We start from the raw sequence: 18,483 nt of genomic DNA on the forward strand, positions 1-18,483 counted from the left end.
AAATTAAATACAAACAAATTGTGATTGTTTGTCAAAGTTTGCCTTCGAGGCTGCGTTTTCCATTTGCACGATTCATGTTTTGGATCAACCGGATCACGTGACTCTTCTGGCGGCCATGTTGTAAGCCCTAACGGTATTTTTGGAGATTACCACTGTTACGTATAGTTATAATCATGCAGATAGTCTATATGATTTATATTTGCGTTAAAAGGTTCTAGTAAACACAAAACTCTATCTATATATATATATTTATGTATGCGTGCATATTATTTTTTTCTTAATTGCCTTCTAAACTCCTTATCTTTTAGTATACATACATGAAACTTCATATGTACCGTATTTGAACCTATGTTAAACTTTATATATATTTTTTTCGGGAAAAAATCGATGCAAAAATGTGAAATTTAAAAAAATCGAATTTGCCAGGTAAAGGTCCCACGACAGTATTACAAATATGCATGTGTAAAATATAGCTATTAAGACATGTTTTAATTTTTAACCTTGCCGGAAACAGGTCTTCAGAGCTCAGACATTAACGTCAAAGGGAAAAGTAAATCGTAAGCTAAAGGTTTTGGGTTCGATTCTCAGTTTTGCTGCAGGAGTCTTTAAAAAATAAACTTGTAAAATCAATATTATATACTGGGCAATATAATCTATAATATAAATCTCACCTGTCTGTTTAAATATATGTATGTGTATATGTATGCCTAGTATCACTTTTTTTTTCTTTGCTCAACACACACCTCCAAACACCCGGGCCACGTGTGTGTTTGTTTGTTTGTCTGCCTTAAACTTTCGACAGATGGGTATCATTTTGAAGCTCGACTTGTTGGGCAATAAAATATCGAAGAATTGGTCCAAAATATTAATTCGTTCATCTACAATTGGTACTTTTCTACAGGGAGTGGCCACTTTTTTCGCCAATATTTTCGAAAATCATCTCCTCTTTTCGATTTACTAGCTTTTATTTAAACCTAAGTAATTTCCGGTTTGGCGATGGGCGCAACAGCAAAAACGTCAATTTTTTTCCACGTTTTTGTCTTCTTCTTAGTCTGCCTAGTATCACTTTTTTTTTTCTTTGCTCAACACACACCTCCAAACACCCGGGCCACGCCGGGTATCCAGGCTAGAATAATATAAAATACGAAATCTGCATTAATCCAAAGATCATATCTAAGCGTATTTTACGACCGGGCGATGCCGAGTGGCCTGCTTCCACCAGACTATCCATTCATGTGTAATCACCTTTTTCTTCCCCATATTCCCTCTGCTTCACTTTTTTTGTTTTTAAGTAAGATCTTTGACTTACTTGTTGTTTCATCAAATACTTCTGCATGCAAAATCCGATCCTGCATTTTGCTAATTTCTACCTTCTGATGAGAACGAAATGATTTCTTCGAAACTCCGCGGATTAAGGACTATCCATTTATCTAGTGTTTCCTTTTCAGATTAAATATGTTTTTAACTCATTTCAAAGTGTTTTTTTAACATATTTTATTAACTGTTTGCTCATATATATATATATATATATATATATATATATATATATATATATATATATATACATATATATATATATAGTCATCTACATACAGTATCTTTTTCGCTGTTTCACAGCTCATCAGTGCAGCTAGACAAGTAACTATCTCAAGCCAGCATAGAAACCCGATCGCCCAAATGACAGTCGGAGCTTCTTGACGTTGCACTATACGGCTGCTGCTATGCGGGCCATAAATTAACAATTTTTTGACATTGTCTAAATACCTAAGCTCAATTTGTTTACACAAAGAGTATCGCTTCGTACGCTAATGGTAGTTTGTATATCACTTTCCACTTCCGCTATTAGGTAACATTGCACAACGAATCCCGATACTTTTTAGACAAACCTTGTATACATATTTTCTCATTCATAGTCAATGAGAAAATGTTACATTTTCATGACTATAAATATTAAAAAAATCGGTTTCATACCGTGCTTGTGCTAAAAAGACCGACAAACTCTCTTACCAACAAAAGACCTGAACAATTGTGATAATAAAATAAAATAAAATTCCATGGTTTTCAAGAGTTCTTTAAAAGGATTCCATGACTTCCAGGAAGAACACGATTCTTTGTAACCTTTAACTATACATGTTAAGGGTGAACGTTTTATAACTATGAAAAAATGTTTTATTTCTACTCATGATTCGAGGCAGATTCTTTCATGACGGCAATTTTTCGCAACCAACAAAAGAGCCATGATTTTCTTTTGTTCCGGTTTTTGTCACCGCGCGTCCTCGCATGTTATTAAGATGGTTTCGTCCGGCGGTGTGTCGCGCTTCGCTTTAAACTTCTTTATCGCTCGGATTGAATGGTTATTCTTCGTGTGTGGCGTCATTACCGTTAGATACGGCCAAGCACATCCATACGATACTAATCGTCGCTAAGTTTTCGTATCACAGTTTTCATGAGAATTTATGTCGGTATAGCATTGCATTTCTGTTATCACGCATACAGTATATTTAGTCGCGTGCAAGCGACTCTATAAGTCACTCTATCTGTCGGTCTGTCGGTCTGTCGGTCGGTCTGTCCGTAACACTTTTGTGCTTGGCCTTTTTGGTTAGGATCAGTGGTCTGTTGTTAATAGATGCGGTTCTAAGCCTTTTAAGCTTTTCTTGGCATTTTGGCCGAGATCAACATGCAGTATCTGCTCTGGCAGATACTGCAAGCGAAGATTATATGTGGGGGCAACACCATATATAAGACCTTGGTCAATGTAGGGGAAACCCTTCATACCAATTGTCACTGTCTAGCTCCCCTACTCCCCGGGGAGCTGGTCCATTCCCACTTCACTCCCCACATAAAAAATCGGCCTTGTGTCTAATTTGATCGGTGGGGGGAGCAAATAAATACCCTTTTCTTGATCTTTTGGCCAAGATCAAACTGTAGTATCTGTTCCGACAGATACTGCAAGCAAAGACCATATATGGGGGCAACCACATATAGAAGACCTTGGTCAATGTAGGGGCAACCCTTCATACCAATTGTCACTATCCAGCTCCCCTACTCCCTGGGGAGTTGGTTCCCATTTCCCTTTCACTCCTCACATTAAAAATCGGCGTCGGGCATATTTGCTCGGTGTGGGGAGCAATATAAATAATCTTTTCTTGGCCTTTTGTCCAAGATCAACGTGTAGTATCTGTTCTTACTACATTCTGTACTTATTGTGATATAAAGTGGGGGATCACTTTTCTGTATTAATTTAATGTAAAATGATCACCCACTTTATAACCAGTCAGTCTCAAAGCCATTCAATTCATTCTCCAGATCATTCAAGTTGCTTTTGAAGGATTCCAGTTATTTTTTAAGCATTCAAGTCATTCTTAAGGTCATTCAATTCATCCTTAAGTTCATTAAAGTCATTCTAAGTTATTTACTTTTTATTTATTTTAGTTATTTAAGTTATTTCAGCCCATTTTTCAGTCATTTTAGTTTATCTTGAAGAATTTAAATTTCATGTCAATCCTACATTCACGCATTCATTCAGTACACGAGTGCACGCGAATAATCGCTAGCGGCCTTGTTTAAATAGTTTTCACTTTCGTATCTCACACCATAGTTTGTGATAGTATTCTATTTGGTTCGTCACTTACTAATGAAACAGCAGTTTATGTTTTTGTCATTTCATATGTTTTACCCGATATGAATATATTAAAACTTTTTTTTGTATTTTACAAATATCTTAATAACAGTTTTGAAGAATATTGTATCAAACAATAAATTTCCTTGTAAGTTGTATTTCCTTTATTAAAAACTCTACTTTCTATTGTGATTGTATTGAGTTTTTTTTTATTTCGTTAGGATGAATAAAGATATTAATATTCATATTAGTTTGAAGTTTACACTTGCTTGCTTTTGTCTGGTAAACTTTTCATTCCTATTGCCTGAATTGTTATATATATATATATATATATATATATATATATATATATATATATATATATATATATATATATTCTACAGCCAAACAACGTCGAAGCCCACAAGAGCCATGGCTATTGCCTGAATTGTTATACACACACACACACACACACACACACGCGCGCGCGCGCACACACACACACACAAACATATATATATATATATATATATATATATATATATAAATTCTACAGCCAAACAACGTCGCAGCCCACAAGAGCCACGACAGTCAACGAACCGGAAGTCCAAGACTCGAGTTTCGCCCTCATTTGACTCATCAGTTAGACACATCCGAACTCAGGATTCGAAACCCGATCCTCTTGCATGCGGGATAAGCACTCTAACAACTGATCAATTTATATATATATATATATATATATATATATATATATATATATATATATATATGTGTGTGTGTGTGCGTGTGTGTGTGTGTATGTGTGTGTGTATTAAAATATTGGTATATTTAGGCAGCATTATTTTATTCAAGCAAATATTAAATGAACGAAGTCACTTTGCTTTGTGATTCTTTCTTTATTTTTCGATTTTCCATTTTTTTTTTTATATCAAAAGCAAACATTTTAATAAAAGTCCCGTAATCTTTGCTGTCACGAGCGCATTCGATTCATCCACGAATCATCTTCAGGTGTTGAAGTAAATGTGTGAAGGAGCGAAAATGAGCATTAAAAGTGAAAAATAAAATATACTGTAAACAGCGTTAGATGATGATAAGTTAAAATATGTAGAGTCGATGAAAATCGATTAAAAATAAAGGTCAATTAAAAATAAAGGTCGATTAAAAATTCGAGTATTCAAATCAGCAAGTTCGTGAACACCGATAACAAAGTCCGGTTTTGTATTACTGTACACATAGATTCGAAAAAGTTGTCAAAAAACAAATATATAACAAATAAATGTTATCAAAGGGAAGATAAGTTATTTTTCTACCAAAGTGGACATATTTTTCTTGTTTTTATTTTATGTAACATGTTTATTCAGCTCGAAAAGCTGACAGTGTTTACCGATGTATTGGAAAATTCAAAATGGCGGCCGACTCTCTCTCGGAGAGGGTGAGTTTGGGAAAAGGTATTATAAATAATAAACTAGACAAAATACTGTTAGAAATTCGCTCAATATATGTTACCGTGACATAAGTTGACATATATTCGGTTGTTTTTTAATAGTATTTTGTCTAGTTTATTATTTATAACATCTTTTCCCAAACTTGCCGTGTTAAGGAGACAGTCGGGCGCCATTTTGAATTTTCCAATACATCGGTAAACACTGCATGTTTTTCGAGCTGAATAAACATGTTACATTGAATAAAAACACGAAAATTATATCCAGTTAGGTAGAAAAGTAACTTATCTTGCCTTTGATAACATTTGTTTGTTATATATTTGTTTTTGACAACTTTTTCGAATCTTTGTGTACAGTAATACAAACCCCAAAGTCCGTCCATGACGAACTACGCAAGACATTTTAGAACGCTACTCCTTTTCTCGGATGCTATATTATTAATAGTGTGTTGAAGGATTCTAATACAACAAGGACCTTTCTAAGTTTGGAAGGGGGGGGATATGTTCTTTTATCAAATGTTGATATATAGCACTAGTATTGGTTGGTTGTTTTTGGTTTACGGCATATCAACCTTTTTCAGGTTATTTAATGCCGAATCTAGTTATTTTGACGAACGATTTTTAATGGAGTATATATTTTTTTTAATTCAGATTCTATTAACCCAGAGTGGACCTGGGAGCAATGCCAATTAAAGGGTGGCGCCACACTCCTCAAGGCCATCAAGGTGCGGCCTCACCATCGGATATAGTTTTAGGTCATATCCAGGACCAGCACTAGTATTATGTAGTATATATATATATATATATATATATATATATATATATATATATAATTTTTTTTACTATAATAATTAAATACCTACAGACACTAGTGTTTCATACGTTCGGGAATCTTCAGTGCAGGGTGTCACGATTACTACCAGTCGAACGATTCGAACCCCGTATCACGAGACATCTCTGGCTCGATTAGCGGAGACCTAATCCATTCGGCTACCATTAACCGCTTGAAATAACGTCGAATTTAAACATTTTAATTTTAAATGTTCATTTATGTCAGTCAGAGAGTGATCTAATCATTATACGATGATCTACGCATAAGAGCTAAATTGACCGACTTTTAATTCAACTGGAAGTGCTCAACGATAAGAAACGAATTTCTTAAAGGGGCTGTCATAATTATTTTTTACTATAATAATTAAATACCTACAGACACTAGTGTTTCATATATATATATATATATATATATATATATATATATATATATTGTACATCGCTTGTTTAGTAATTTTAGTTTGTCACACGTAATTTTGAAATAATTGTTGCTATGTCACATCCTTATTAAGAACAGCATCCTATTTTGTTTATCACACGTAAGATAAAATATTTTCGAGTTTCACAGCCTTGTTAAGGACAGCATTTTATTTTGTGTGTTACGTGCAAGTTTGAAATATTTTTCATATGTCACGCCCTTATTTAAGATAGCATTCTATTTGTTAGGCGTAAGTTATTAATGGTTCCCATATCACAATCTTGAATATTTTTGCGTTTGTCATGCCTAAGTTTGAAATATTTTTGTATGCTACAGCTATGTTTCCAATATTTTTCGTGTGTCTCAACCTAGTATACAACAGCCTATCACTCGTTTATTGTTCTATTTTGTGTGTCAAATTTAAGGTGGTTTATAGCTGTTTTCAGATTATCGTATATACAGCTATTTTTACAGAGGAATCACCACTTATCAAGGCCCGGAGGCCACTCGATGATTAGGGTTAATGGGTATACATAAGTCAAAGTGATTATAGCGTACTAAACATTAGTGGGAATTTTGTAAATTGGATTTCTTAGGGGGACGGTTCATCAAGAACTTGTTTACATTAGACTTGAAGACAGTCAAATTGTAGTCAGCTGGAAAGCAGACAATCGTAAGAGAGTTCCACAGGCGTGCAGTTTTAAGAAAGAAGTTTTGTTCATGGAATCTACATTTAGGTTTAGGCACAGATAAAGAGTGTGGAAAATTATTGATAGTGGTCTGGGCTAAGCGAGTGTTTTTCGTGAAAGTTTGGCGAAAGGGGACAATAGATTGAAGCTCAGACGAGTTTCTTGCTATGAAAATTACGATAAAACAGAGATATGCTCGCAACGTTCCCTCTGTGAGTAAGAGGTTGCAGGGAAGAGAAAAGGGCGTCCCCACTAAGCTACGAAGTCTGTTTTGAACTCTGTCAAGGCAGGATAAGTTGCTCCTAGCAGCTCCTGTCCAGATGTGGCAACAGTACTCCCTCGTTGGCCGTACCTTACCTGGCTTTTATATAAGTAAAGAATTGCACCAGGAGTGAGATATCTATGGAGCGATAGAAGGATCCCATCATTTTTTCCGGCGACCTTGGCAATGGATTTGATATACGTGTTCAGTTTCAGGCCAGGAGTAAAGTTCGTATGTAACCTCTTGTATTTTAGTTGTCTCATATATGGTTTAAAATAAGTTTTCTTTCGTATGTGACGACTGTATAAGTAATAGTGTTGCGTTTGATGAATCACGTGTAAGTTTTGAATATTTAATCGAGTTTTTAAACTACTTTCTCATTTGTGTGCCATGCCTTTCTTGAAACATAATTCTTATCGATTTGTGCACTTTAAATATTCAAAGATGCGATTTATTTTATGAGTATCTTAACATTTTCAAATGGTATTTTGTAAAACAAGAACTTTTCCTGTAAGTTTAATTTAGTCTCGATTAATTTTCTTTTTGAAAAACGTTACTTTTTCTTGTGTTTATTTTGCGGTTTTTGTCTGATTGGGATTATTCTATAAATATTAATGTGTATATTAGTTTACTGTTGCTATTGTCTGGCATACTTTTCATTCATATTGATATAAATATATATATATATATATATGTGTGTGTGTGTGTGTGTGTATGCATATATACATACATATATATGAATGTATACTATATGTATACATACTTGTATGTACATATATATATATATATATATATATATATATACTATACTATATGTATACATACTTGTATGTACATATATATATATATATATACTATACTATATGTATACATACTTGTATGTACATATATATATATATACTATACTATATGTATACATACTTGTATGTACATATATATATATATATATATATATATATATATATATATATATGTATATTAGACATTAAAAGGTTGGTTGGTTGGTTGGTTGTTTTTTGTTTTACGGCATATCAACCCTTTCCAGGTTATTTAATGCCGAATCCAGTGATTTTGAAGAACAATTTTTTTAATAGAATATATTTGTTTGTTGCAAGTCAGTTTCTATTTAACCCATAGTTGGGGCCCTAATAGGTACTACCACTCCGGATCAGAGTGGACCTGGGAGCAATGCCAATTAAAGGGTGGCTTCACCCTCCCCAAAGCCCGCAAGCTGGGGCCTCACCATCGGATATAGTTTAAGGTCATATCCAGGACCCCATTGAGGGACTTTAACGCTCTGCAGGGGGGGGGGGCAGTCGGCGTATTCTAATGCCCCACCGACAGGGCCGAGACATTAAAAGGAGATAATAGATAGATATATAAATACCTGTTCACACACACCTTTCACGATAAAGCTAGAACCCAGAATGAGATAGAATTGGGCAATTGCATCGACAACGGACAACGCCAGACCCAAAGTGGGTTTCGATGTACTGCACCTCATCAGTGACGTGCTCCGACATAGACGCGAACGCAGGTCGTCGCACTCATGAAGCATGCAATACTGACGACCTAACCATATGGCCCACGGCGCAATCTATTGGCTATGCCTCGATTTTTTAAAATTCTCATATTTTCATCCAGTTCTACATTCTACGATGTGACAAGCAACGCGTCATATACAACTAAGATAGTTACTGCTGATATGCAGGCGGTAGATATCACATCTACAAACATTAACTGAAATTAGCCGACTCCCCAAACACGATTTCGGAACAACTTTATTTTTTGAGGGACATCACATCCCTACGAAGGATGACCCGCTTTTTCTACACATATTAGACATTAAGAGATTATGTGTAGAAAAAATGGGGAAAACGAGTTTCATGCGTTGTATCGGAAAGAGGACGGTTTGCCACTGCCAGTTTTTTTTTTATTTTTTATTTGTCACCTTTCCCTTTTATGGACACAAACAAATAAAATATAAACAGGTGATGTACGAAAGAAACAATATTTTAATTGAAGTGTGACACTTGAATGTTAGTTTGTCACGGGTGAGTTTGAAATTTTGTATGCCACAGCTATGATTAGAATATTTTTGTGTGCCACGCCCTAGTTAGCAACAGTATTTCACCAGTTTATATATAGTCTGTACGTTTAATATATTTTTCATTGATATGTAACCTCTGTCTTGGAGGCAGAATTGTATTTGTCTTGTGTATGCCATTGTATTGTATTTTTGTATGCCACATCTATGTTTAGAATCGTAATTTATTTGGTTTGTCACAGGTCAGTGTATTATATTTTTTTTGTGTGTCACAGCCTTGTTTACAATATTTTTTTATTTGTTTTTTCACATGTAAGTGTAAAATATTTTTCTATGTCACGGCCTTGTTTAGAATAGAATTCTTTTTGGTTTGTCATCCTAAAGTTTAAAATACGTTTTTTTTTTATGTTACACACTTGCATAGAATAGCACACAATAGTGTTTGTAACACGATAGGTTAGAAATGTTTCTTTCGTATATCACACCCTCGTCAAGAAATTTGGTTTAGAGCAACATCTAATTTGGATTATCAGACGTAAGTTTGAAATGTTTTTTCTGTAAGTCACATATTTGTTTAGGAAAGTAATTTTTGTTTGGCACACGTAAATTTAAAATATTCGTAGATATGTCACATCCTTTATTAGAAGAGCATTCTATTTTGTTTGTCACACAAAATATGTTTCCTGTGTCACAGATTTGTTTAGAATAGTTTTTTATTTAGTATGTAAGGATTAGGGTTAGTTTTTTATGTGTTAGAGTTAGGGTTAGTTTTTATTTGGTGTGTTAGGGTTAGGGTCAGTTTTTATTTGGTGTGTTAGGGTTAGGGTCAGTTTTTATTTGGTGCGTTAGGGTTAGGGTTAGGGTTAGTTTTTATTTGGTGTGTTAGGGTTAGGGCTAGTTTTTTATTTGGTTTGTTAGGGTTAGGATTAGGGTTAGTTTTTATTTGGTGCGTTAGGGCTAGGGTTAGTTTTTATTTTGTGTGTTAGGGTTAGGGTTAGTTTTTATTTGGTGTGTTAGGGTTAGGGTTAGTTTTTATTTGGTGTGATAGGTTTAGGGTTAGTTTTTATTTGGTGTGTTAGGGTTAGGGTAAGGGTTAGTTTTTATTTGGTGTGTAAGGGTTAGGGTTAGTTTTTATTTGGTGTGTTAGGGTTAGGGTTAGTTTTTATATGGTGTGTTAGGGTTAGGGTTAGTTTTTATTTTGTGTGTTAGGGTTAGGGTTAGTTTTTATTTAGTGTGTTACATCCGTATGTTTGACATGTTTTTCGTATATCACAATCTTGATAGTTTATTACTTTCACGCACGAGTTTTAAATATTCTTTGTATGCCACAGCTATGTTTAGAAGAGCATTTTATTTGGTTTGTCACACATCAGTTTCTAATATTTTTCCGTGTCACGCTCTTGTTTAGAATAGCACTCTATACGGTTTGTCACGGAAGTTTAAGAATAGTTTTCGTATATCACACCCTTGTTTAAAAAGTATTATAATTGGTTTAGAACAACATCTTATTTTGTTTATCAGACGTAAGTTTGAAATATTGATTTTTTTCTCTGCATGTTGCATGTTTTTTTAGGAAAAAACATCATTTGAAATAATGGTTCTTTCATATGGCATACTCTTGTTTAGAGAAGCATTTTTTTAAGTTTTTCACACTTAAGTTTAAAATATTGTTTCTTTCGTACATCATCCGTTTATTATTCTATTTTGTGCGTCTATAAAATGGAAAGGTAAAAAAAATGCCGGTGTCAAACCGTTCTCTTGTCGATACAACGCATGAAATTCTTTTTTCCATTCTTCTCTCAACTTGCAACAAATCCTCGTGTATTCGATATTATTTTCCACCGTTCATTATCATTCTCGTTTTAAGCTGTCCCACGAAAAACTTCACTGAACGCCCCCGCTTTAGAATTCGTCCGTTTTTACTGTTAACAATTGTGTACACATGCAAATTAATGGTATACGTTCACCAATGAGCGACTTACAAACTATGTTTTTTTCCTATATTTTCTGCTGGCATTTTACAGTCTAAGCAAACACGAGGTCGTTTGCGAGAGTGATTTCTATTACAATGCCAAGTTCAAGCTAAAAATATATTTTCAATTTGTATGTCACTCCTGTTTTTGAGGCTACATTATATTGCATTTGCCTGGTGTGGTTTTGAAATACCTTTGCTTTCGCCAGTCACACTTGCGTGAGTAATAGCTTATTATTTTGAATCACGTGTAAGTTTGGAATATTTTAGTAAACTTTTAAACCACTTTCTCATTTTGTATGGACTGCCTTCCTTGAAACATAATTCCCATCGGTTTGTGACGTACAAATTTGTACTACGTGTTCACTTAAGGTACTAACAACTTCGTTGGAAAAAAAGCTTCCTTCCCTGTGCCATATAAATATCTAAAATGCACTTTATTTGTTTTCTCACACTTTTCTTTTTATTTTGTCGCTTAAATGTAAAACATTAATCGTTCATATGCCAGCAGACTGCGAAACATAAAATTGTCTATGGCACATATAATATAAAACGTTAAACGATAAAATTGTAACCCTAAGAAAGACGACATGATTCCATTGTCGTGTGATAAAAACCGATTTTGTTTTTACAGTTGGCCAGTTGTGCACAAATCTGAAGAGCGATGGGGGGACTTTTATCATGTCTGAAAGTGACCAAATATTACACGAGTGAGATCGGAGATGTGCCACTGTACAACTCATGCTCTCTACCGATCCAAGTTATAAAAACAGGACCATTGCCAACACCTTTAAAATACATTGTTGAATTACCACGAACAGCAGGGACATGGTCAGGGTGATGAAAACAAAATTTACGGTTACGGTTATGGCTTTTGAAGTGGTTTCAAGTGACGACAATATCCAAAGTGGACCTTAATTAGTTGGGGCTGGATATGACAGCAAGACACTGTGCAAAACGTCCAAAAAGGCCCAGGCTTAGCTCCAGAATACGATATGTACCCTTCTCTAACTAGCCCCTCTTCTCCACCAGACCGAAACCCGCTCGACTACATCGTTTGGTAATACGTCGATAACACCAAAGCCAGCCTGATCGTCTCCATTTGCCGAGTATTCGTCGAGACTTGTGGAAAAGGCATGCTCCAAGTTCCGTTTACTAGTAGGGGACGCCCGACTTTGCCCGGGTGTAAAATGCGCTTAAATATGATATTTTGATGTTGCAATATTTTGAGGTTAATGAGGTATGATCCCACACAGTCGGAAGATTCTATTTATAAACGATGCTGCTAAGGACTGGCGAATCAAATTAATTCACGTTCTGCTACCAACCAATCAGAAACCAGAATTGTTTCATAAATATTAAACCTTTTCTTGAGCAATTTCACATGTTCTTTCCCGGGTTTCGACACGGTAAGAATATTTTGTTCTGTGGAACTGTCTACTACAAACAAGTCACCTCCCAGGACTTGTGTGTAACAGCGAACCATCTGAAACTGTTCTGAAACTCAGAAATGGCATACACTTCTAGAGGTTATGGGCCCAGCACGCTTCCACTGCGCTCACACACACGACCCGGGAAGCACTCTACCTTAAAAATATCCTGAAGACTATTTTGGAGCCAGAATTGATTACAAGCCCCGTAGTAATTAATTGTGATAATCAAGCCAGTATAGTCTTAGCACAGAACACGATAATCAACCAAAGATCTAAGCATATAGATATAAAATACCATTTTATATATCCAAATTTCGTGCATATTATTAAAGTCGTGCTTTCAAAAGTGAAAAAAAGTAACTAGATAAAAACCGAAACATTAAAAGCTGGTGGCGTTACCACTCTACCAACATGCCACGGATATAAACAGATCAAAAATTAAACATTAAAAACAAACTAAAATAAACGTAGACAATGTTTAACGGGTTCTTTAAATTTAGTAATAATTGCAACCGGCTAAAGCCCCATAAAAGTATAGTCCATAAAAATCCTATCAGGGGTTTAAAAATATGAAGACAGACAATCATGCGTTTTATAAAAATGAGCAGCGCACAGGGGTTGGCCGCTTTTCATGGGCGTAAAATATGCTTAAATATTATATTTTAATTCGTCCAGATTTCGTAGGTATTATTATAGAGTCGAGATTTCAAAAGAAAAAAGTATTTAGTCGCTAGTATGGTAGTCCCCTCGATCAATCGGTTGGCCGCTGGCAGACCCTTGGTGTGATAGCAAGACTCGGCGCCGGCTCAAAAGTCCAAAGAGTCACACGCTTAGCTTTAGAAGGAGAGCTACGAAATTGTACTCTTCTCTCACTAGCTTCTCTTCTTCCCCCGATTTTAACCCGCTGACTACCTCGTTTGATCATAAGTCGATGATATCACCAATATGACCTCCCATAACACCATAGCCAGACTGGTTGTCCCCATTTGCCGAGTATTTGCCAAGCTCCCGCCAAGGTTTGTGGAAAAAGTATGCTTCAACTTCCGGATTGGTATCGTGGAAATATTTGAGACCGAAGGTTCCTACATTGAATATATGCCAACTCTACTACATAATCAAGTTTTCTGAATTGATTTTTTTAATAAAAGTTTTCAAATACAGTTGTAGTGTTGCTTTGTTTAGGGCGACAATTTTATCGTTCCACCCACCCTGTATATGTTTCATTTGTCATGCATTCTTTCTAATCTTTATTTGTCTTTATAGTCGTTCGTGTCTCGCCACGTTTAAGCCAACTCATCCTCTGGGCTATTTGAGGTGATTGCCCGCGACGGGATAGGGATAGTTAGTCATTTATCCGTTGCCTTCCATTGCCTGCCATATTTAATACAATCAGGGAGAGACGCCTACGATTTACCGGTCACTTTCTGAGAAGCAAGCATGGATTAATGAGTGATGTATTGCTATGGACTCCACGACACGGACGCATAAGCAAAGACGACCTAGATCCACGTAAATCCAGCAGATAGTATACAATACGATTGTGAACCTAAATATCTGAGCCAGTTGATGGAAGACAGGTAACCTTTGAGAGGAAGAGTCACATTGTCCTGTTGTCATGACTTTAATCATTAGAGAGCATGAGTTATACAGCGGCGCATCTCAGATCCCGGAAGATCCGGCCAAGCAGCTGGTCATGATGATGATGATGATGATGGTTGTTATTGTTTTACCGCGATTTGGCCAACTAATCCCTCCTTCAGCATTAGTTAACTTTATTTAGTTTTAATTGTGAAAGGTAATTATTACTTGTTTTTGTAAACTATCTTATGATTTTCTTGTAAAAAAAATAATAAATAATTAGTTAATAATATTTCTCATATATTACCATTGTGTCGTGCGTCGTTTTTTTTGTCTACCTTAAATGTCTGCATTAAAGAACGAGGCGAGCCTGAAGACGAAGAAGGTTCTAACCAGAATGTTACCAGAGTGATCTTGAGCGAATGAAGGAGTCACTCACGCACATCCAACATCTCAGGTATGAGTTTCCTCTTGATACTCAGACCCTCTTGACTGTCTCATCGCCACATCATCATGGGACCATTTCTATGACATTTAGTGTAACACGTTGGTCGATCACACACCAGTGACCGGCTGATCTGTTTTTCTTACATCCGGGTTATATTGCACGCATTTCAGGATGAAGTATTGACGTTGCCAACGATGGCCTTGGCACAGAGTAATTAAAAAGTGCTAAATATACCTATTACAATGTGGTGTCGTATTTCTGATATTTTTATCTTCTCTTCTTTCTATATAAATAAAATGACCTCATTTTTCCCGTTTGATTTTGACATTAATAGGATTAAAAATCAAGATATTTCATGCAAATATAATATGCACAAACGGCAGAACAATATCTGAGGTGTGTTATAGGCTTATTATTTCTCATATTCCTCGATAATCTTAGATTTCTATACTTTTTCTCACGGCCAAAATCGGTTAAGATCAATGGAAGTGGTAAAATATTTTCTCTCTAATAAATTCCTCCTCCCCCTGCCACCACTTAACACCGTTTGGGGATCGTTCACAAGGAACAGTTGAGAAGAGAACACCGGTTTGGCTTCGTAGTTCTTTCATGTGAAGTTATTTAAAATCACTAAACTAAGCTGCAGTGCTCTGTGGCGTAGTGGTTTTTTTTTTGTCCTAAACAACTGGAATGGACTTTTCTTGGTGGCCGAACTGTTAATTTTGCAGATGTTTTTTTTTTCACACTTTATTTTCCTACTTTTACTCATGACTCCGGGTTTGATCTTTCCTACTTACCTACCATAACATTTTTTAAAACTTCCTCCCCCCGTCCCGGAAACAAACACTCGGGCAACGCCGGGTACCCCCGCTAGTTAAATATAAACTAAAAATAAAAATGTATCTATATATAAATGATAATAAACTTTAAAGAATAATAACAAAAAAAGAATAATTAACCTTTTTTTCTGATTGGTCAAAAACCTTTGGTTATTTGAAGCCGCCATAAAAAAAGAAATAGCTAAAGAGCATCCTCTATACTCCCTGATTTTTCCTTCTATATCCTTATCCATGTTTGGCCAATAAACGAAACAGCGCATAAGGCTTTTCATTCTTGATATACCTGGATGTCCTACAGGGAATTCCTTGAGCATTCTTTTTTGTATTGTCGCAGGAATAACGACTCTGTCGCTATATAACAGGGCGTTATCGCAAATTGAATAAATGTCTTCATCCAGTTCGTTATTGTTGATCCTTTCTTTCGTGCGTATAATAAATTCGTCCACCTCTGCCTTACTCTTAATCTCATCAAGCGTTACTGGAAGTTCTCTTATTGTGTCACATAATGTATTTTTTACTTCAACTTCCGTTTGAATGGCTGCTATTACCATATCCTCCAATAACCCGTCTGCATGACTAAATTTTTAGATGATACATACGCCATTTGAAAATTATAATTCAGAAGTATGGTACCCCGTATTTGGAGTCTATTCGTCGTATGTTGTGGTAGTCCCTTTTTTGATCCGATAATCGTTAATAATGGTTTGTGGTCTGTTTGTAACAGAAATTGCCTACCGTGCAGGAAACGGTGAAATTCCTTTACCGCGAATATAATGCTTAGCGCCTCTTTTTCAATTTGCGAGTAGTTCTTTTCGGCTGGCAAAAGTGATCGGGATGAATGTGCTATGGGTTTCACTTTTCCATCATCCATTTTGTGTTAAATGCATGTTCCTATGCCATAAGAGCTGGCACCGCTTGCAACTATTATTTCACGCTTGGCATTATAATGTGGCAAAAACAAGTCAGACGTTAAAGTCTCTTTAATTTCCCGAAATGCTTCTTCGCACTCTTGCGTCCAAACCCATTTTTGGGTTTTCCTTAACAGTTCATTTAAAGGCCACCTTAGTTTATGCATATTTGGCACAAATACATTGTAGTAATTTGCCAAACCTAAGGAACTTTGTAAAGACGCAATATTTTCTGGAGCAGGCATATTCTTTATTGCACTCGATCTATCTGGATCCGGCTTTTTTCCATGTTTATCGATGATTTGCCCCACGTATTTCATTTTCTCCATGAAAAATGTACATTTTTCCTGTTTTACTTTAAATCCATAAACCTGGACCCTTTTGAATACTTGGTTTACATGTGCTTGTTATTGTTCTTTTCATTAACACATCGTCCAGGTACCCTACTGCGAAATCAAACCCATTTAACATAATGCCCATAATTTGCTGAAAAATCGCAGGGGCGACTTTGACCCAAAAAGGAAGTCTGGTGAATTTGTACAATCCCTTATGGGTATTAATACATAGCAGCTTTGAACACTCCTCATCAACTGGAACTTGTAAGTACGCGTCACTGAGGTCGATTTTAGAAAAATATGTCCCTCCACTCAGTTTAGCAAATATCTCTTCAGGGCTCGGAAGAGGATAATTGTGATCTTATAATGCCCTGTTTAAGTCTGTCTCGAAGTGGCGCAAACCCGAATCTCCTTACTCTTCTTTTGCATGTACACCGTTGGTGCAGCCCACTCACTGTGATCAATTTTTCCGATGACACCCATGTTTTCGAGTCTTTCTAATTCACCGTCTATCTGTTCTATAGTGGCGTATGGAACATTTCTTTTCTTTCTGAACACTGGCTGTTCATTTACTTTTACGTCAAATTTTGCTACCGCTTTTGTACACCTTCCCAAACCGCCTGAAAATACGTCTGAGAAATTCTGTTTTAACTCCCTCTTAAGTTTTTCTGCCTCCACATTCGAATCCTCAACCTTTTGGCAAAATGAGCTTTAAGCCAGATCCCATAGTCTAAACTTTTCGAACAGATCAGTTCCAAAGAGGTTGTTTGATTTTTGCATGACATAAATTCTTGCTTTTTCGGCCCTGTTCTGGAAAAAATATTCGTCAAGAATTCTCCTTCGAATGTAATTTTTTCGCCACTGACGCTGCTCGCCGTTTTATTTTATTTAATCATAGTGGGTCTCCTAAGCCTCTTCCATGTCTGTACATCAATAATGAAAATGTCAGGCCCACTATCAAGCTGTAGCATTACTTTCTTTTTAAAAAATGGATGTCGTTCTACCAGATTTTTTCTACGATGCGATGCTTCATGTCCGTTCTGGTGGCAGTTGTCACATTGTTTGAATTTGTAGGGACACTCATTGTGCCAATGTTTATTTCCACACCTCCAACATGGTCCAGGTGGATCTTTTCCCTGTTTCTTTCTCTGGTTATTTTTGAAGTCGAATTTTTGGATAGATCTTTTTAATATGCGGCCCTCCTATTTCCTCTATGGCAAGACGGTTTTGTTTCAACGCAATAAACCGTTCACAGTCTTCCGTTAAGTTTTGTAGTTTTAAATTCGGTTCGTTTTTGAGTTTATTTAAAACACGACGCCTAATTTCAGCGTCTTTATTTAAGATCAGCTCTTGCACAAATATTAAACATTTAAAATTATCTGCTGATAATTCCTTCAGTTTAAAAATCGTCGCAATGCTTGTTCACTATACTTGCATAAGTAGTGTAGTTGTCTTCCTCTCTTCTAGTAACATTCATACATTTATATCGCCTATGGAAAAAGACGTTTTTGCAGAAAACAGTTCTGTAAGTAGCGTAACTGTTTCTTGGAAGCTCAACTCATTGGTCTTTTTGAATTAATAAAATTCACGAACTTTGTCTGCTCGGCTGTTCCCAATTTCCTTAGCAAAATCCTAACTTTTTTCGCGCCTGAGCATGTACCACAATCCGATATAAAATATCCTC

At 35.9% G+C, this 18,483-nt stretch overlaps 1 protein-coding gene and 1 pseudogene across 1 annotated transcript in view; both read left to right on the top strand.

Annotated features, from left to right (window-relative positions):
- The window catches only part of LOC145243549 (type-1 angiotensin II receptor A-like), a 1,077,320-nt gene that overhangs the window by 745,398 nt on the left and 313,439 nt on the right, over positions 1-18,483 (top strand). The window lies entirely within an intron of this gene.
- LOC145244094 (U2 spliceosomal RNA) lies at positions 3,139-3,264 on the top strand (annotated as a pseudogene).

Source organism: Euprymna scolopes, chromosome 22 (genome assembly GCF_053919585.1).
Source record: "Euprymna scolopes isolate OS-2025 chromosome 22, ASM5391958v1, whole genome shotgun sequence".
Lineage (NCBI taxonomy): Eukaryota > Metazoa > Mollusca > Cephalopoda > Sepiida > Sepiolidae > Euprymna > Euprymna scolopes.